The following is a 22,794-nucleotide window of genomic DNA, read 5'->3' as shown; positions in this document are numbered from 1 at the left end:
CCTTGCCAACATTTGCTCTTTGCTGTCTTTTTGGTGATAGCCATTCTGACAGATGTGAGGTGATATCTCATTGTGGTTTTGATCTGCATTTCTCTGATGATTAATGATGTTGGTCATCTTTTCATGAGCCTGTTGGCCATTTGTATATCTCCTTTGGAAAAATGTCTATTCAGGTCTTCTGCCCATTTTTTAATCGAGTCTTTTTTTGACATGGGTTGTTGGAGCTGTTTATATATGTTGCATATTAACCCCTTATTGATCTTATCATTTGCAAATATCTTCTCCCATTCAGTAGGTTGTCTTTTTGTTTGTTGGTGGTTTCCTTTGCTGTGCAAGAGCTTTTTCGTTTAATTAGGTCCCATTTGTTTATTTTCACTTTTGTTTCCTTTGCCTTAGGAGACAGATCCAAAAAAATATTGCTACAATGTATGTCAAAGGATGTTTTGCCTACATTTTCTTTAGGAATTTTATGGTTCCTGGTCTTATATTTAGGTCTTTAATCCATTTTGAGTTTTTGTATATGGTGTTAGAAAATGTTCTAATTTCATTCTTTTACATGGAGCTGTCCAGTTTTCCCAGTACCACTTATTGAAGAGACTGTCTTTTCTCCATTATATATTCTTGCCTCCTTTGTTGTAGATTAATTGACCATAAGTGTGTGGATATGGCCAACTGATTTTTGACAAAAGTGCCAAGTCCATTCAATGAGGAAAGAATAGTTTCTTTAACAAATGTTGTTAGGACAACTAGATTTCTACATGTCAGAAAACAACAACAAAAAAATCAAAGCTAAGGTGGACTCCTTCCTACCTCAACTAATCAAAATAAATCAATGACCTAAATATAAGAGCTAAAACCCTAGTACTCTTAGAAAACATAGGAGTAAATCTACATGACCTTGGATTTAACAGTGGATTTTTTTTTTTTTTTTGGCCACACCACGTGGCATGCGGGATCTTAGTTCCCTTACCAGGGATTGAAGCCATGCCCCCCGCATTGGAAGCATGGAGTCTTAACCACTGTACTGCCACGGAAGTCCTAACAGTGGATTTTTATATATGACACCAAAGGTATAAGTAACGAAAGTAGATAAATTGGACTTCATCAAAATTAAAAACTTTTGTGCGCCAGAGGATTATCAAGAAAGTTAAAAAACCCATAGAATGGGAGAAATTATGTGCAAATCAAGTATCTGATAAGGGTCTAATATCCAGAATACATAAATAACAGTTACAATGCAACAATAAAAAGACAACCTAATTTTAAAATGGGCAAAGGACTTGAATAAACATTTCTCCAAAGAAGATATACAAATAGCTAATAAGCACATGGAAAATGGTCAACATAATAAGTCATTAGGGAAATCCAAATCAAAACCATAAGGAGTTACCACTTTACACCCATTAGGATGGTTATACTCAAAGAGGCAAACCATAACAAGTGTTTGCAAGAATGTGGAGGAATTGAATCCTTATATATTGCTGGTAAGAATATAAAATGGTGTAAACACTTTGGAAAACAGTCTTGCAGTTCCTCTAGAAGTTAAACATAGAGTTACCATATAACCCAATATTCTGCTCTTATGTATATACCCCCCCAAATTAAAAACATATGTACATGCATAGACACAAACTAAAAATACTTGTATATGTATGTTCACAGAAGCATTATTCATAATAGCCAAAAAGTGGAAACAACCCAAATGTCCATCAACTGATTAATGAATAAAGAAAATGTGATATTATCAATGCAAGAATATTATTTTTCCATAAAAAGGAGTGAAGTACTAAGACATTGGTCTTAGTAATATTTTTTTGGATATGTCTCCTCAGACAAGGGAAACAAAAGTAAAAACAAACAAATGGGACTATATCAAACTAAAAAGCTTTTGCACAGCAAAGGAAACTATGAAAAAATGAAAAGGCCACCTACTGAATGGGAGAAGATATTTGTAAACAATACATCCGATGAGTTAGTATTCAAAATATACAAACAACTCATATAACTAATAGCAAAAAACCCCAAACAACCCAGTTAAAAAATGCGCGTAGGGGGCTTCCCTGGTGGCGCAGTGGTTGAGAATCCGCCTGCCGATGCAGGGGACACGGGTTCGTGCCCTGGTCCGGGAAGATCCCACATGCCGCGGAGCGACTGGGCCCGTGAGCCATGGCCGCTAGGCCTGCGCGTCCGGAGCCTGTGCTCCGCAACGGGAGAGGCCACAGCAGTGAGAGGCCCGCATACCAAAAAAAAAAAAAAAAAAAAAATGCGCGTAGGATCTGAATAAACATTTTTCCAAAGAACACACACAGATGGCCAACAGGCACATGAAAAGATGCTCAAAATCATTAATCATCAGAGATTAAAACAACAATGAGCTATATCACCTGTCAGAATGGCTGTTATCAAAAAGACAACAAATAATAAGTGTTAGTGAGGACATGGAGAAAGTGTAACCCTGTACACTCTTGGTGGGAATGTGAATTGGTACAGCCAGCATGGAAAACAGTCTGGAGATTCCTCAAAAAATTAAAAACAGAACTACCATACAATCCAACAATTCTACTCCTAGGTATTTATCTGAAGAAAACAAAAACACTAATTAGAAAAGATACACAGACCTCTATGTTCACTGCAGCATTATTTACAATAGCCAAAATATGGAAGCAACCTAAGTGCCCACTAATAGATGAATGGATAAAGAAGATGTAGCATACATATATAAAGATACATAAAATATATAATAGAATATTAGCCATAAAAAAGAATGAAATCTTGCCATTTGTGACAACATGGATAGATGTAGAGGGTATTATGCTTAGTGAAATAAGTCAGACAGAGAAAAACAAATACTGTATGATTTCACTTATATGTGGAATGTAAAAACAAAACAAATGAACAAACATAAAACAGAAACAGAGTCATAGATACAGAGAACAAACAGATGGTTGCTGGAGGGGAAGGGGCTGAAGGAAAGAGAGAAAAAGGTGAGGGAGATAAAGAAGTAAAAACTTCCACTTGCAAAAATAAATGAGTCACAGGTATGAAATGTACAGTATGGAGAATATAGTCAATAATTATGTAATATCTTCATATAGTGACAGATCAATCACAGCTAGACTTACTGTGGTGATCATTTTGAAATGTATAAAAATACAAAATCACTAAGTTGTGTAGCAGGAACTAACATGTTGTCAGTCAATTATACTTTGAAACCAAATAAACCAGCTCATAAAAAAAAAGATCAGATTTGTGGTTACCAGAGGTGGGGAATGAGGGGAGGGGGAAATGGATGAAGGCAGTCAAAAGGTACAAATTTCCAGTTATAAGATAAATAAGTACTAGGGATGTAATGTACAACATGATAAACATAATTAACACTTTTATATATGAAAGTTGTTAAGAGAATAAATCCTAAGAGTTCTCATCATAAGGAAAAATTTTTTTTTCTATTTTAAAAATGTTGTATCTATATGAAGTGATGGATGCTTTCTAAACTTAATGTGATAATCATTTCATGATGTATATAAGGAAAATCATTATGCTGTACGCCTTAAATTTATACAGTGCTAATGTCAATTATATATTAATAAAACTGGAAGAAAAAAAAGGAACGAAGTACTGATACATATACTTCAACACTTCAACATGGATAAACCTTGAAAACATTATACTGAGTGAGAGAAGCCAGACACAAAAGGCCACATATTGTATGATTCCATTTACATGAGATATTCAGAATAAGCAAATCTGTAGACACAGAAAGTGGATTAGTAGTTGCCAGGGGAAAGGGAGATGGGAGTGACTGCTAATGGGAATGGGATTTCCTTTTGTGATGATAAAAATGTTCTGGAATTAGACAGTCATGATGATTGTACAACCTTGTAAGTATACTAAAATCTACTGAATTTGTAAAGGATGAATTTTATGATATATGAATTATATCTCAAGTTTTTAAAAAGAACGCTTATTTTACCTTACCCTTGACAACAAAGAATACTTTTTTTTTCCACCTCAGTCAATTTGATGGGAGAAAAAAATCTATATTTAATGTTTATCTTTTTATTAGCAATACAAAAATGTATTGATCATTTAATTTCTTCATTAGAAATTGGAGCATTTAATCCATTTACATTTAAGGTAGTTATTGCCATGTATGTTCCTATTACCATTTTCTTAATTGTTTTGGGTTTGTTACTGTAGGTCTTCTCCTTCTCTTGTGTTTCCTGCCTAGAGAAGTTCCTTTAGCATTTGTTGTAAAGCTGGTTTGGTGGTGCTGAATTCTCTTAGCTTTTGCTTGTCTGTAAAGGTTTTAATTTCTCCATCAAATCTGAATGATTTCTCTGTTCCTATGTTTTGTTTATTTTGGTACTAGGCTCTTTAACTTGGTCTTATTGTTTTGTAAAAGCTCTTCATATTTAAGATCATTAACCCTTTGCCATTTTACTAATTTGTCATTTGCCTTTTACTTTTTTTATGGCATCTGTCTTATACAAGTTTTTAATTTTTACATAATCAAAATAATTCATCTTTCTCTTTATGATTTTGTCTGTTGTTTTAACTCTTTGAAATCCCCACCCTTCCACCCTCCTGATCCCACCAATTCTAGGACAAGAGAAATATTTACATTTTATTCTTCTGTTTGTCAATGACTGTTTAATTTTCTTATATTTCATTTTTAAGTGGAGAATAAGCAACAACACTACAAGGGAGTCTAGAGGCTTACTTTCCTCTGATGGCCACTTCTAAATATTCTCTATTAGAGAAGGAAAACACAAATAGGGAAGTTTCTGAGAAAGCCCATGAACTCAAATCCCAGATCCAATCAGCCTGGCGAGGACAGGTATTTCTTCATAGCAGTCCTCAAAAGGACAGGTGAAGAAAGCCTATCAATTGTCTTATCTCAGTACCTGACACAGAGTAGGTGCTCAGTAACTGTCAGCTGTTAAATTAAACCCATTGGTTATGTTGTACCTCAGTCTGGATGAAATGGGCCTGGCCAACCCAGGTGGAGCCCGCGGGGAAGCAGCATTATCAGCCGAGGATAGAACATACTAATTGCTGCATTTTCCCATGGTTTTCAGGCCTCCCTGCATCATACCCCATAATGACAAAGAATTCTTTCTTAGAACGTGGTGGGAGGGGAACCACAGGCAAAGATTCCAGTTTGATAAACTCCCTCTGGGCTTTCACATTATTTTCCTAAAAGTGACTTGGATTTCTTCTGTCTTATCCAAGGCTCCAGGACCTCTTTTTACATATTATCTAACAATGGAACTTGGTAAAAATGAACATAATATAGTCCCATTGTTCTTATTTCATCTTAAAAGCACTACTTCTGGGCTTCCAGCCATTTAACCTACCTAATCTTGATTTGCTTCTGATAAAAGGGTCTTAAAATAAAAAACTGGTCTTAAAATTATATCCTTCCTAATCAAGACATTTTTGTCTTCTGAATCTTGCATACTTTTATGTATTCCCTAATCTACAAAATAATTATGGGGGGGCGGGCATGAATGACAGGGTCAGAAATGGTTCTCTTAAAGCTCTGCCTGCTTGGAAATCTGAGTGGGAATATTGCTTCCCTATGGGACTTACCTTAGGGATAACCACCTAATTCAGAGAGAAACATATCAATCTGTTAAGTGATATTACACTACAGTAATCCTAACTCAGATTTTTAATAATGGAACCATATGTATTACTAATTTTTGATTAGCCCTTTGCTGTTTATCTCTATTTGTGAAGAGGGCATTTTAGTATGTTTATGGAGATGCAGTTGACACATAACATTGTTTAAGTTGTACAACATGGTGATTTGATACACATATATACTGCAGAATGATTACCACAATAAGGTTACTTAATACATCCATCACAGAACTACTATTATTTTTGTAATAAAAATATTTAAGATCTACTCTCTTAGCACCTTTCAAGTATATAATACAGTATTGTTAACTATAGTTATCATGCTATACTGAATCCCCAGAACTTATTCATCTTATAACTGTAAGTTTAAACCCTTTGACCAACTTCTCCCCAATATCTCCAACCCCTCAGCCCCTGGAAACCACCATTCTACTCTCTATTGTTATGAATTTGGCTTTTTTAAGATTCCACACCAAAAGTGGGATCATACAGTATTTGTCTTTCTCTGTCTGACTTATTTCACTTAGTACAATACCCTCAAGTTCCCTCCATGTTGTCACAAATGGCAGGATTTTCTTCTCTATTATGGCTGAATAATATTTGTGTGTGTATGTGTGTTGTGTGTGTGTTTGTATCACACTTTCTTTACTTATTCATCCTTTGGTGGACACTTAGATTGTTTCCATATCTTGGTTATTGGGAATAATGCTGCAATGAACAATGGATATCTCTTCCAGATAGTGATTTCATTTCTTTTGGACATATACCCAGAAGTGGGATGGCTGGATAATATGGTAGCTCTATTTTTTAATTTTTTGAGGACCCTCCATACTGTTTTCCATAGTGGTTATAGTCCCACCAATAGTGTACAAGAGATCCTTTTTCTCCATATCCTTGCTGACACTTGTGATCTCTTGTCTTCTTGTTGATGGCCATTCAAATAGGTGTGAGGTGATATCTCATTGTGGTTTTGCTTCGCATTTCCCTGATGATTAGATTAGTGATGTTGAGCACCTTTTCATGTACCTGTTGGCCATATAAATGTCTTCTCTGGAAAAATGTCTATTGAGTTCCTCTGCCCATTCTTTAATCAAAAATGATCATATTAGTCATTAACCCACTAGTTTCTCAACATACGTTCAACCTCTGATAAGAGTTCTTAGTACAGTGTCAGCACAAGAGTGGATAAATACCAAATTATATCTGTTTCTTTGACAGTGTAGCCTGGTGAAATTCAGCCTGGGTTTTATAGAACCTGTACTTCCTTAGTTGGTATCTAATAACCATGTTTAAGAGATAGACTTTGGAATCTCACAGATTTGGGGCCATATCTTAACCATATGACTTATAACCTGTGCAAATGTGGCAACTAACCTTTCTAAGCTTCTGTTTTCTAATCTATAAAAGTATGGATAATTATAGCTTCCTTGAGGATTAAATGAAATAATATAAGTAAAGCACTTTCACAGTTCTTCAAGTGTGCTAATTGTTCAAAAAAAAAAAAAAAGTAACGAGAAGAGCAATTCCTGTCAAGATGGAGTAAACATAATCCACCCTGTCTCTCACACTGAATACAACTAAAAACCTGGGACAGAATTCATGGAACAGTTATATGACGACACTGAAAAGTAAATGGTAGCAGGCTGATTGGGGAAAGGAACTAGAATAGGAAATACCCCCCAAACAGCAGTGAGTTTCTCATTTTTCTTTCCTCTGATATCTCCTAGCCTGGGTCAAAGTCAGTTTAAAACCCAAAACTGTGCACTGGGTATGGAGAAAAAGAGCTTTAGGAGATCCCCTTTATTATTTATTTTAAGAGAAAAAAAAAGATAGTTGGCCCCTATGGGGAAATTCCCTATTTCTGTTTGTTAGTTTGTTTGTTTTGTTTTTCCTTTCTCTCCAATCCCAGCTCCCAGGCAATCCTTCAGCAGCTACAGTGGCAGTAGCAGCCAAGTAGATAGCTAAATCTTTGAGGGAGAGGAACTTTTATCTCTGGTCAGAGAAACTGTGGTCCCAAGGATATCCCCATTGCTTTTTAAATTTCTCTTTCTGTCCTCTTGCTACTCAGTACTAGAGGCACATAGTCATGGGAAGTGTACAGTAGAATTAAAGTGTGGTGGGAAGTGTACAGTAGAATTAAAGTGTGGCTTTCTAGCCAAAGGAAGAGGAAGGAAAACCTCTGGGATCCAGAAAGAGTAGGGAAGAATCACAGAGAGGAGGGAACTTAAGAAAACAATTGCATAAAATTGTAACTGAAATGAGCTTACCCACCAGGTGATCCATATGCATAAATCTGACCTTAAACATCCGACCAAAAATTTTGAGAAGTGAATTCTGGGGGAAACCATTACCCAGGCCCCAGTTGGTCATGGGGTGGTGCACAAGTGGGACAGATCCAAATAGTGCTGCAAAGGTTTTGAAACTAAACTGACATTAGAACCATAGTCCACGGAAGTCAGGTAGGAGAACTGTTACCCAAAACTAACCAGCTTGATTAACTGCTTTAAAATAAAAGTTTACCATCAGATTTAAACAAAACTGAAAATCCTATATAATAATACTAAAAATTGCTAATATACAGTACAAAATTCCTTACAAGTGAAGAAGAAAGAAAATCTCAACATGTGGCAAAGAAAAAGGCAATTAAGTAATACTAAACCCTGGATAACCAGATGTTATAAATTCCCAAACAAAGACTTTAAAGTGGCAATAATAACTATGCTCCAAGAAATAAAGGCAAATACTCTTAAAATGAATAGAAAGATTAAAATGTTTTGCTGAAAAATAGAAGATTTCAAAAAAAAAAACCAAATGGAAACATTACAATGGAAAAATACAATAACCAAGATAAAAAGATTCACCAAATGGCTACAATAATACAATTGAGATGAGAGAAAAAGGTCAGTGAACTTGAATACATAGATCAAGAGAAATTTTTAAATCTTAACAAGAAAGAGGAAAAATAACTGGGGAAAAAAAAGAACAGAGCCTCAAAGTCTTGTAGGACAATACCGAATGGTCTAATGATTGTGTCATAACAGTCCCAGTAGGAAAGGAAAAATAGTGTTGTCCAGAAAAAAATTTGAAGAAATTAGGGCTGACAACTTCACAAATGTGGCAATGACATGAAATTATAGATTCAAGAATCTGAACATACCCCAAAAGGATAAATTCAAAGAAATGCACATCAAGACATATCATAATCAAACTGCTAAAAAATAAAAACAAAGGAAAAAGTCTTGAAAGCATCCAGAGAAAAAACAATGCATCAAATATAGGGGAACAACAATTTGAATAACAATGGATTTCTCATCAGAATCACGAAGGATAGAAGGCAGCAGGGCAAAATGTTTAAAATGCTGAAAGAAAGAACTGTCAAACCATAATTCTATATCCTGCAAAAATATCCTTCAGAAATGAAGGTGAAATAAAGACATCCTCAGTGAAGGTAAACTAAGAGAATTCATCTCTAGCAGACATTCTTTAAAAGAAATGCTAAAGGAAATACTTCATATGTAAAAGAAATGATAGCAGGAAGAAACCTGTACCATTAGGAATGAAGGAAGAACAATAGAAATGATAAATATCTGAGTAAATAAAAGACTGTTTTTTTCTCCTCTTAAATTCTTTAAAAAATGTAGAGAGGTTGAAAGCAGAAAGCATAACATTGTCTAATGGGATTTCCAATGAACGTAGATATAACACATATGATAACTACAGCATAAAGACAGTGGATAAGGGGACTGATTTGGTGGTAAGATTTTCTTTTTTTTTTTTTTACATTCCAGTGGAAGTGGTAAAATATTAATTCTAAGTAAAATGTGTAAAGTTAAGTATGTATTTATAAATTCCTAGTGGGACCACTAAAAGAATGTACAAAGAAATACAGTGAAAAACACTATCAATATATTAAAATGTAAAATTAAACAACATTTAAATAACCCAAAAGAAGGTATAAAAGAAAAAAAGTTGAACAAAAAACAGAGAGAAGAAACAGAAAAATAATACAATGTTAGACCTACTACAAACATCAATACTTAATTAATTGTAACTGGTGTACATATACCAGTTATAAGACAAGAGTTAGTAAGATTAGAAACAAGACCCAACTATTTGCTGTCTAATAGAAAACCACCTTAATTGTATAGGTAGGTTAAAGTAAAAGCCTAGGAAAATATATACTGTGAAAATATTAATCCAAAGAGAGCTGAAATGGCTATATTACTGTCAGACAAAGCAGACTTAAAAGCAAGTAAAATTACCAAAGATAGAGAAAAATTATATAATGATAAAAGGATCAACTGACCAACAAGTCATAGAAATCCTAAACGTGAATATTTCTAACAGAGCCTCAAGACACATGAAGCAAAAACTGGCAGAACTAAAAAGAGAAATGGACAAATCCACAACTGTAGACAACAATACTCCTCAATAAGGAATATAAAAGTAAGGAATATAACAAGTAAACAAAATCAGCAAGGATAAAGAACTAAGCAGCACCATCAACCAACTTAATTTAATTGACATTTATAAAACACTCCACGAAAAACAGCAGAATAACATTCTTTTCAAGTGCACATGGAATATTCATCAAGAAATAATATATTCTATGTCATTAAAAAAAGCCTCAACAAATTTGAAAGTAATAATGTAACACAAAGTGTATTCTCTGATGGAGGTAAACTTTATGGGTTTTTTTGTGTTTTTTGCGGTACACAGGCCTCTCACTGCTGTGGCCTCTCCCATTAATGGAGCACAGGCTCTGGACGCACAGGCTCAGTGGCCATAGCTGAGAGGGCCTAGCCGCTCCGCGGCACGTGGGATCTTCCCAGATCGGGGCATGAACCTGTGTCCCCTGCATCGGCAGGCAGACTCTCAACCACTGCACCACCAGGAAAGCCCTATGGTTTTTTACTTTTATTTTTTTATTTCCATTCTTTCTAAAATTTTTTTATTAAAAAAATTTTTAACATCTTTATTGGAGTATATCTGCTTTACAATGGTGTGTTAGTTTCTATTGTATAACACAGAGGTAAAGTTTAAATCAATAACAGAAAGATTACTGATGTCTCAAAAATTTGTAAATTAAATATGCCATATGGGTCAAAGAGGCAGCCTTGAAGGAAATTAGAAAATATTTCCAATTGAATGACAATGAAAATACAACATATCAAAATGTATGGGATGCAGCTAATGCCACACTTAGAAGAAAGCATAGCATCAAATGCTTATGTTAGGGAAAAAAGTTTCAAATCAACATTCTAAGCTTCCATGTGAGAAACTATCTTAGAGAAAGAAGAAAAATAAACCCATAACAAACAAAAAGAAGGAAATGATAAAGAGCAGAAATCAATGAAACTGAAAAAGATAAAAAAGCAGATAAGGGAGGAGAACTTCAAGATGGTGAAAGAGTAAGATGTGGAGATCACATTCCTCCCCACAAATACATCAGAAATACATCTACATGTGGAACAACTCCTACAGAACACCTACTGAATGCTGACAGAAGACCTCAGACCTCCCAAAAGGCAAGAAACTCCTCACATACCTGGGTAGGGCAAAAGAAAAAAAAAACAGAGATAAAAAATAGGGATGGGACCTGCACCAGTGGGAGGGAGCTATGAAGGAGGAAAGGTTTCCACACACTAGGAAGGCCCTTCACTGGCAAAGATGGGGGAGGTGGGGATTGGCGGGGGGAAGCTTCAGAACCACGGAGGAGAGTGCAGCAACAGGGGTGCAGAGGGCAAAGCAGACAGATTCCCGCATAGAGGATCAGTGCCAACCAGCTCTCACCAGCCCAAGAGGCTTGTCTGCTCACCTGCCGGGGTGGGCGGGGGCTGGGAGCTAAGGATCCTGCTTCAGAGTTCAGATCCCAGGGAGAGGACTGGGGTTGGCAGTGTGAACACAGCCGGAAGGGGGCTAGTGTGCCACAGCTAGCTGGGAGGGAGTCCGGGGAGAAAGTCTGAAACTGCCAAAGAGGCAAGAGACTTTTTCTTGCCTTGCTGTTTCACAGACGGAAGGAGAGGGGATTCAGAGCACCGCCAAAACAAGCTCCAGAAATGGCCGTGAGCCATGGCTATCAGCGCAGACCGTACAGATGGGCATGAGATGCTAAGGCTGCTACCGCAGCCACCAAGAAGCCCGTGTTCAAGCACAGGTCACTATCCACACCTCCACTCCCAGGAGCCTGTGCAGCCTGCCACTGCCAGAGTCCCGTGATCCAGGGACAACTTCCCCGGGGGAACACACGGCACGACTCAGGCTCTTGCAACGTTACGCCAGCCTCTGCCACCACAGGATCGCCCCGCATTCTGTACCCCTCCATTCCCCTGGCCTGAGTGAGCCAGAGCCCCCTTATCAGCTGCTCCTTTAACACCATCCTGTCTGAGTGAAGAACAGACGCCCTCAGGCAACCTACACCCAGAGGCGGGGCCAAATCCAAAGCTGAACCCCAGGAGCTGTGCAAACAAAGAAGAGAAAGGGAAAGCTCTCCCAGCAGCCTCAGGAGCAGCGGATTAAATTTCCACAATCAACCTGATGTACCCTGCACCTGTGGAATACCTGAATAGACAACGAATCATCACAAATTGAGGCAGTGGACTTTGGGAGCACTTATATATATATATTTTTTCCTTTTTCTCTTTTTGTGAGTGTGTATGTGTATGCTTCTTTGTGTGATTTTGTCTGTACAGCTTTGCTTTTACCATTTGTCCTAGGGTTCCGTCTGCCCTTTTTTTTTTTAAGTATGGTTTTTAGCTCTTCTTATCATTGGTGGATTTGTTTTCTGGTTTGGTTTCTCTCTTCTTTCTTTCTTTGCTTCTTTTTATTTTTAACTTTAAAAAAATAATTATATTTTAACAACTTTATTTTATTTTATTTTATTTATTTATTTCCTTTATTCTCCCTTTTATTCTGAGCCGTGTGGATGACAGGATCTTGGTGTTCCGGCCGTGTGTCAGGCCTGTGCCTCTGAGGTGGGAGAGCTGAGTTCAGGACATTGGTCCATCAGAGACCACCCAGCTCCAGGTAATATCAAACAGCAAAAATCACCCAGAGATCTCCATCTCAGTGCCAAGAACCAGCTCCACTCAACGACCAGCAAACTCCAATAATGGACACCCTGTGCCAAGAAACTAGCAAGATGTAACACAACCCCACCCACTAGCAGAAAGGCTGCCTAAAATCATAATATGGTCACAGACAACCGAAAACACACCACCAGATGTGGAGCTGCCCACTAGAAAGAAAAGATCCAGCTTCATCCACCAGAACACAGGCACCAGTCCCCTCCACCAGGAGGCCTAAACAACCCACTGACCAACCATAGCCACTGAGGGCAGACACCAAAAACAATGGGAATTCTGAACCGGCAGCCTGCGAAAAGGAGACCCCAAACACAGTAAGTTAAGCAAAATGAAAAGACAGAGAAACACACAGCAGATGAAGGAGCAAGGTAAAAACCGACCAGACCAAACAAAAGAAGAAGAAATAGGCAGTCTACCTGAAAAAGAATTCAGAGTAATGATACTAAAGGTGATCCAAAATATTGGAAATAGAATGGAGAAAATACAAGAAATCTTTAACAAGGACTGAGAAGAACTAAAGAGCAAACTGATGAACAACACGATAAATGAAATTTAAAATTCCCTATAAGGAATCAATAGCAGAATAACTGAGGCAGAAGAATGCATAAGTCACACGGAAGATAAAATAGTGGAAATAACTACTTCAGAGCAGAATAAAGAACAAAAAAATGAAAAGAATTGAGGACAGTCTCAGAGACTTCTGGGACAACATTAAACACACCAACATTCGAATTATAGGGGTCCGAGAACAACAAGAGAAAAAGAAAGGGACTGAGGAAATATTTGGAGACATTATAGTTGAAAACATCCCTAACATGAGAAAGGAAATAGTTAATGAAGTCCAGGGAATGTAGAGAGTCCCATACAGGATAAATCCAAGGAGAAACACACCAAGACACATATTAACCAAACTATCAAAAATTAAATACAAAGGAAAAATATTTAAAACAGCAAGGGAAAAGCGACAAATAACATACAAGGGAATCCCCATAAGGTTAACAGCTGATCTTTCAGCAGAAACTCTGCAAGCCAGAAGGGAGTGGCAGGACATATTTAAAGTGATGAAAGGGAAAACCCTACATCCAAGATTACTCTACCCAGCAAGGATGTCATTTAGATTTGATGGAGAAATTAAAACCTTTACAGACAAGCAAAACCTAACAGAATACAGCACCACCAAACCACCTTTACAACAAATGCTCAAGGAACTTCTCTAGGCAGGAAACACAGGAGAAGGGAAAGACCTACAATAACAAACACAAAAATAAGAAAATGGTAATAGGAACATACATATCGATAAGTACCTTAAATGTAAATGGATTAAATGCTCCAACCAAAAGACAAAGACTGGCTGAATGGATACCAAAACAGATCCGTAAATATGCTGTCTACAGGAGACCCACTAGAGACCTAGGGACACATACAGACTGAAAGTGAGGGGATGAAAAAATATCTTCCATGCAAATGGAAATCAAAAGTAAGATGGAGTAGCAATTCTTATATCAGACAAAATAGTCTTTAAAATAAAGACTGTTACAAGAGACAAAGAAGGACACTACATAATGATCAAGAAGATATAACAATTTAAATATTTATGCACCCAACACAGGAGCACCTCAATACATAAGGCAAATGCTAACAGCCATAAAAGGGGAAATCGACAGTAACACAATCATAGTAGGGGACTTTAACACCCCACTTTAACCAATGGACAGATTATCCAAAATGAGACTAAATAAGGAAACACAAGCTTTTAAATGATACGTTAAACAAGATGGACTTAATTGATATTTATAGGACATTCCATCCAAAAACAACAGAATACACTTTCTTCTCAAGTGCTCATGGAACATTCTCCAGGATAGATCATATCTTGGGTCACAAATCCAGCCTTGGTAAATTTCAGAAAATTGAAAACATATCAAGTATGTTTTCCAACCACAACGCTATGAGACTAGATATCAATTACAAGAAAATATCTGTAAAAAATAGAAACACATGGAGGCTAAACAATACACTATTTAATAACCAAGATATCACTGAAGAGATCAAAGTGGAAATCAAAAAATACCTAGAAACAAATGACAATGAAAACAAAACGACACTAAACCTATGGGATGCAGCAAAGTCAGTACTAAGAGGGAAGTTTATAGCAATACAGTACTACTTAAGAAACAAGAAACATCTCAAATAAACAACCTAACTTTACACATAAAGCGATTAGAGAAAGAAGAACAAAAAAAACCCAAAGTTAGCAGAAGGAAAGAAATCATAAAGATCAGATCAGAAATAAATGAAAAAGAAATGAAGGAAACAATACCAAAGATCAATAAAACTTAAAGCTGGTTCTTTGAGAAGATAAACAAAATTGATAAACCATTAGCCAGACTCATCGAGAAAAAAAGGGAGAAGAGTCAAATCAATAGAATTAGAAAAGAAAAAGGAGAAGTAACAACTGACACTGCAGAAATACAAAGGATCATGAGAGATTACTACAGGGAAATATATGCCAATAAACTGGACAACCTGGAAGAAATGGACAAATTCATAGAAAAGCTCAACCTCTGAGACTGAACCAGGCAGAAATAGAAAATATAAACAGACCAATCACAAGGACTGAAATTGAAACTGTGATTAAAAATCTTCCAACAAACAAAAGCCCAGGACCACATGGCTTCACAGGAGAATTCTATCAAACATTTAGAGAAGAGCTAACACCTATCCTTCTCAAACTCTTCCAAAATATAGCAGAGGGAGGAACACTTCCAAACTCATTCTATAAGGCCACCATCACCCTGATACCAAAACCAGACAAAGATGTCACAAAGAAAGAAAACTACAGGCCAATATCACTGATGAACATAGATGCAAAAATCTTCAACAAAATACTATCAGACAGAATCCAACAGCACATTAAAAGGATCATACACCATGATCAAGTGGGGCTCTCATAGGAATGCAAGGATTCTTCTATATACGCAAATCAATCAATGTGATACACCACATTAACAAATTGAAGGAGAAAAACCATAGGATCATCTCAACAGATTCAGAAAAAGCTTTTGACAAAATTCAACACCCATTTATGATAAAAACTCTCCAGAAAGTAGGCATAGGGGGAACTTATCTCAACATAATAAAGGCCATACATGACAAACCCACAGCCAACGTCATCCTCAATGGTGAAAACCTGAACCATTTCCACTAAGATCCAGAACAAGACAAGGTTGCCAACCCTCACCACTATTATTCTACATAGTTTTGTAAGTTTTAGCCACAGCAATCAGAGAAGAAAAAGAAATAAAAGGAATTCATATCGGAAAAGAAGAAGTAAAGCTGTCACTGTTTGCAGAAAACATGATACTATACATAGAGAATCCTAAAAATGCTACCAGAATATTGCTAGAGCTAATCGATGAATTTGGTAAAGTAGCAGGATATAAAATTAATGCACAGAAATCTCTTGTGTTCCTATACACTAATGATGAAAAATCTAAAAGAGAAACTAAGGAAACACTCCCATTTACCATGGCAACAAAAGAATAAAATACCTAGGAATAAACCTACTTAAGGAGACAAAAGACCTGTGTGCAGAAAACTATAAGACACTGATGAAAGAAATTAAAGATGATACAAATAGGTGGAGACATATACCATGTTCTTGGATTGGAAGAATCAACACTGTGAAAATGAATATACTACCAAAGTAATCTACGGATTCAATGCAATCCCTATCACACTACCACTGGCATTTTTCACAGAACCTGAACAAAAAATTGCACAATTTGTATGGAAACACAAAAGACCCCGAATAGCCAAAGCAATTTTGAGAAAGAAAAACGGAGCTGGAGGAATCGGGCTCCCTGACTTCAGACTATACTACAACACTACAGTAATCAAGAGAGTATGGTACTGGCACAAAAACAGAAATATAGATCAATGGAACAGGATAGAGGGCCCAGAGATAAACCCATGCACATATGGTGACCTTATCTTTCATAAAGGAGGCAAGAATATACAATGGAGAAAAGACAGCCTCTTCAATAAGTGGTGCTGGGAAAACTGGACAGCTACATGTAAAAACAAATGAAATTAGAACACTCCCTAACACCATACACAAAAATAAACTCAAAATGGTTTAAAGACCTAAATGTAAGGGAGACACTATAAAACTCTTAGAGGAAAACATAGGCAGAACACTCTGACATAAATCACAGCAAGATCCTTTTTGACCCACCTCCTAGAAAAATGGAAGTAAAAACAAAAATAAACAAATGGGACCTAATGAAACTTAAAAGCTTTTGCACAGCAAAGGAAACCATAAACAAGACGAAAAGACAACCCTCAGAATGGGAGAAAATATTTGCTAATGAAGCAAATGACAAAGGATTAAACTCTAAAATTTACATGCAGCTCATGCAGCTGAATATCAAAAAAAACAAACAACCCAGGGCTTCCTTGGTGGCGCAGTGGTTGAGAGTCCGCCTGCCAATGCAGGGGACACGGGGTTCGTGCCTCAGTCCGGGAAGATCCCACATGCCATGGAGTGGCTAGGCCCGTGAGCCATGGCCCCTGAGCCTGCGCGTCCAGAGCCTGTGCTCTGCAACAGGAGAGGCCACAACACTGAAGGGCCCACATACCACAAAAAAGAAACCCCACAAAAACCAAAAAAACCCCAAACAACCCAATCCAAAAATGGGCAGGACCTAAATAGACATTTTTCCAAAGAAGATATACAGGTTGCCAACAAATACATGAAAGAATGCTCAACATCACTAATCATCAGAGAAATGCAAATCAAAACTACCATGAGGTATCACCTCACACCACTCAGAATGGCCATCATCAAAAAATCTATAAACAATAAATGCTGGAGAGGGTGTGGAGAAAAGGGAACCCCTTTGCACTGTTGGTGGGAATGTAAATTGATATGCCACTATGGAGAACAGTATGGAGGTTCCTTAAAAAACTAAAAATAGAACTACCATATGACCCAGCAATCCCACTACTGGGCATATACCCTGAGAAAACCATAATTCAAAAGGAGTCATGTACCACAATGTTCATTGCAGCTCTATTTCCAATAGCCAGGACATGGAAGCAACCTAAGTGTCCGTCGACAGATGAATGGATAAAGAAGGTGTGGCATATATATACAATGGAATATTACTCAGTCATAAAAAGAAACAAAATTGAGTCATTTGTAGTGAGGTGGATGGACCTAGAGTCTGTCATACAGAGTGAAGTAAGTGAGAAAGAGAAAAAAAATACCGTATGCTAACACATATATATGGAATCTAAAAAAAAAAAAAGGTTATGAAGAACCTAGTGACAGGACAGGAACAAAGATACAGCCCTACTAGAGAATGGATTTGAGGACATGGGGTGGGGGAAGGGTAAGCTGGGACAAAGTGAGAGAGTGGCATTGACATATATACACTACCAAATATAAAATCAATAGTTAGTGGGAAGCAGCCGCATAGCACAGGGAGATCAATTCAGTGCTTTGTGACCACCTATAGGGGTGGGATAGGGAGGGTGGGAGGGAGACACGAGGGAAGAGATACAGGGATACATGTATATGTATAGCTTATTCACTGTGTTGTAAAGCAGAAACTAACATAGCATTGTAAAGCAATTATACTCCAATAAAGATATATTTTTTTAAAAAGCAGAGAAAAATCAATGAAACATTTGAAAAAATCAATAACATTGATAAACCTCGAGCCAGACTGACAAACAAAAAAGACAGAAAACACAAATCGCCACTCTCAGGAAGAGAGGATATCACTACAGATCAATCAGACATTAAAGCTGTAATAAGGGAGTACTATGAACTGTGCTTATAAATTCAACAACTTGGATGAAATGGACCAATTTCTTGAAACTACTAAACTCAGGATTCACCCAAGAAAAAAAGATAACCTAAACAGTTGTATGTCTATTATAGAAATTAAATTTGTAATTTTAAATCTTTCACAAAAGAACCTCCAGGCCCAGATGATTTCACTGGCAAATTCTACCAAATTTTTAAAGAAGTAATATCAATTCTACATAGTCTCTTCCAGAAAATAGAAGTGGTAGAAGCACATTCCAGCTCCCAACTTTTTTGACATTGCCATTATCCTGATACCAAAATCACACATTACAGTACAAAAAAAGAGAAAAACTATAGTCCAATTTCTCTCATGAACACAAAAATGCTCAACAAGATAATAACAGACAAAATCCAGTAATATATGAAAAGAATAATACATGATGATCGATGGGGTTTATCCCATGAATTCAAGGCTAGCTCAACTTTTGAAAATCAATCAACATAATCCAATATACTAACAGATTACAGAAGAAAAACCACATGATCAAATCAATTTCTGCAGAAAAAGTATTTGAAAAGTTCACATCAATTTGAGATAAAAAGTCACAGTCATGTAGAAATAGAAAGTCGTTTCCTTAATTTGATGAAGCCCATCTCTCAAAAACACGCAGTTAACAGAAAACTTAATAATGAAATAATAATGAAATAATGAAATAATGGAAGACTGAATGCTTGCCCTCTAAGATTAAGAACAAAGCTCATGGATGTTCACTCTCACTGTGTTTATTCAATACCATAGCCCTTAGCCAGTTCAATAAAGTAAGAAAAAGAAAGAAAAGAGGTATAGATTGGAAATTTTAAAAATAAAACTGTTCTTATCTGCAGACCATGTAATTGTCTATGAAAAAAATTCCAAGGAGTCTAAAAAAAGAATCCTGGAACTTATCAGTGAGTTAGCAAGACTGCAAGATACAAGGTCAACATATTTTTTAAAATAAATGATATTTTTATATTCTAGCAATGAACAATCCAATTTTCAATTTTCTGAAATTAAAAAAATATTCTTTACAATAGCTCCAAAAATTTAAATACTTAAGTATAAATTTGTCAAAGTATGTGCAGTATCTGTGTGCTGAAAACTTATAAAACACTAATGAAATAAATCAAAGAAGACCTAACTAAGTGGAGAGATATACCATGTTCATGGATTGGAAAAATCCATATATTTACAATGTCATTTTTTCCCTAAATTGATCTATAAATTCAATGCAGTTCCAATCAAATTCCCAGCATGACTTTTTTTAGGTATAAAAGAACTGATTTAACTACCTCATATTTGCTGTCCAATTATACCCTACTATATACTACAGTGATATAAGTGGGAAATTCCTTGTGTTCTGCAGTGAGTAGAAATATAAATTTTAGTAATATAACAAACAGGATTTTGGTAAAATAGTCATCAAATGTATGTGACTGTTAAGTGATTTTATGTAATAAAGGAATATACCTGAATATTAAGAGAAATTGGAGGAATGTAGCCTGTGAAAAATAAAATATCATTGAAAAAAACCTGATTTTAAAACTATGTGAAAGGCAAACGAACTAGAATAGCCAAACTATTTTGAAAAAGAAAAATAAAGCTGAAGGAATCACACTACCTGATTTTAAGACTTACTATAAAACTACAGCACTCGAGACAGTGTGGTATTGACAAAGGGACAGACACATAGGTCAGTGGAAAAGAACTGAACCCAGAGTTAGAGTCTATTGGCTACACAAATATGGCCAATTGACTGTTTTTTACAAAGGTGCAAAGGCAGTTCAGAGGAGTAAGGATAGTTTGCATCAAATGGTTTTGGAACAATTGGACATCCATATACAAAAAAGTGAAACTCAATCTAATCCTCACACTTCATAGAAAAATTAACTCAGTATGGCTAAGTGAAATAAGTCAGAGAAAGATAAACACCACATGATCTCATTTATATGTGGAATCTAAAAAGAAAAACCAAAGCGAGCTCATAGAGAACAGATTGATAGTTGCCAGAGGTGTATCTGTGTGTGTGTGTGTGTGTTTCTGTGTGTGTGTGTGTGTACATGTGCACACGTGTGCAATGGGTGAAGGGAGTCAAAAGGCACAAACTTCCAGTTATAAAATAAGTAAGTCATGGGGATGTAATGTATAGCATAGTGACTAGAGTTAATAATACTCTATTATATATTTGAAAGTTGCTAAAAGAGATCTTAAAAGTTCTCATCACAAGAAAAAAATTTTTATAACTATGTATGGTGATGGTTGTTAACTAGACTTATTGTGGCAATTACTTCACAATACATACAACTATTGAATCATGTTGTACACCTGAAACTAATAGAATGTTACTTGTCAATTATATCTCAGTAAAAAAATTAACTCAGAATGTTAAATAAGTGTAAAACATAAAACTATGAAACCTTTAAAGGAAAATATAAGAGAAAATCCTCACGATTTTAGCTTAGTCAAAACATTAAGATATGACACCAAATCACCAGTCCATTAAAAAATTTTGATAAACTGGACTCTAACCAAACTAATACCCGTTTTTTCTGTGAAAGATACTGATAAAAGAATGAGAAGAAACAAGCTACAAATAGGGAAAAAATATTTGCAGATCTCATATCTAACAAAGGACTTGTATCAAAAATATAAAAAACTCTCAAAATTCAACAGTAAGAAAGCAACAACCCAACTTTAAAAACTGGTGGAATAATTTCAACAGATACTTTACCAAAAGTGATACAGACATGGCAAATAAGCACATGAAAAAATGTTCAACGTCACTAGCCATTAGTAAAATGCAAATTAAAACCACAGTGAGAAACCACTATACACCTAATAAAATGCCTAAAAAATTTTTTTAAACAAAATACCAAATGCTGGCAAGAATGTGAACAGCTAGAACTCTCATGTGTTGCTAATGGGAATGAAAAATGGTACCACCATTCTGGAAAAACAGTCTGGAGATTTTTTTTATAAAGTTAACCATACACTTGCCATATGACCCAGCAGTCCCACTCTTGGTATTTACCCCAGAGAAATGAAAACGTACATTCACCCAAAAACCTGTGCATGAATATTAATAGCAGCTCTATTCATAAATACCAAATACTGGAATAAAACCAAATGTCCTTGAACAAATGAAAGCATAAACAAGCTGCAGTATATCCATATAATGGTGTATTACTCAGTAATAAAAAAGAATAAATCAAAGATACATGCAACTACATGAATGAATCTCAGTGACATTATGCTAGGTGAAGGAAGCTAGTCTCAAAAGGTTATATACTCTCTGATTCCATTTATATGACATTCTGAAAAAGGTGAAACTACAGGAACAGAGAATAGATCAACGGCTAACAAGGCTTGGGGTGAGGGAAGGGTTTGGCTAAAAGGAAAGCAAAAAGGAGGTGTTCTTTTTTGCTTCCTTTTAGCCAACAATTCGTGATAAAATTGTTCTGGATCCTGACGGTGGTGGTTGTTACATGAAATTATACACGTGTTAGAACTGTATACCAAAAAGTCCATTTTTACTATATGTAAATTAAAAAATAATTTTAAAATAGTGGCAGTTGATATAATTTATATTGTATCTTGTTCCAGATAAGATTTTAAATGATTTCCTTTAATTGTAAGATGCTTGGCTAATTATCTTAAGCTAAATATAAACATAAGAAAAACATTTGCTCCCAGAACTTGCTTAAAGGTGAGCCTCAATTGGGACTTCCCTGAGTGGCGCAGTGGTTAAGAATCTGCCTGCCAATGCAGGGGACACAGATTCAATCCCTGGTCCGGGAAGGTCCCACATGCTGTGGAGCAGCTAAACCTGTGCACTGCAACTACAGAGCCTGCACTCTGGAGCCTGTGAGCCACAATTACTGAACCTGTGTGCCACAACAACTGAAGCCCGCATGCCTAGAGCCTGTGCTTGGAAACAAGAGAAGCCCACACACCACAATGAAGAGAAGCCCCCACTCGCTGCAACTAAAGAAAGCCTGCATGCAGCAACAAAGACCCAACACAGCCAAAAATAAATAAATAAATAAATTTAAGAAAAGAAAGGTGAGCCTCAATCCTTGAAAAGCTGCTTACCTTAAATTCTCCTTTTTATCCCTTTGATGCTCTCACTTTCTTTTCCATCTTTCTTGGGTGCTCTACTCTGCCTCCTCATCTCTCTCCCCCTTCTTTTCTGTGCTTTTGTCTTT

At 36.3% G+C, this 22,794-nt stretch overlaps 1 protein-coding gene across 1 annotated transcript in view; it reads right to left on the bottom strand.

The window, feature by feature from the left end:
- The window catches only part of SPAG1 (sperm associated antigen 1), a 99,625-nt gene that overhangs the window by 33,051 nt on the left and 43,780 nt on the right, over positions 1–22,794 (bottom strand). The gene's annotated exons all lie outside the window — the stretch shown is intronic.

Source organism: Kogia breviceps, chromosome 17 (genome assembly GCF_026419965.1).
Source record: "Kogia breviceps isolate mKogBre1 chromosome 17, mKogBre1 haplotype 1, whole genome shotgun sequence".
Taxonomy (NCBI): Eukaryota; Metazoa; Chordata; class Mammalia; order Artiodactyla; family Physeteridae; genus Kogia; species Kogia breviceps.
This window is presented reverse-complemented; position numbering and strand designations above follow the sequence as displayed.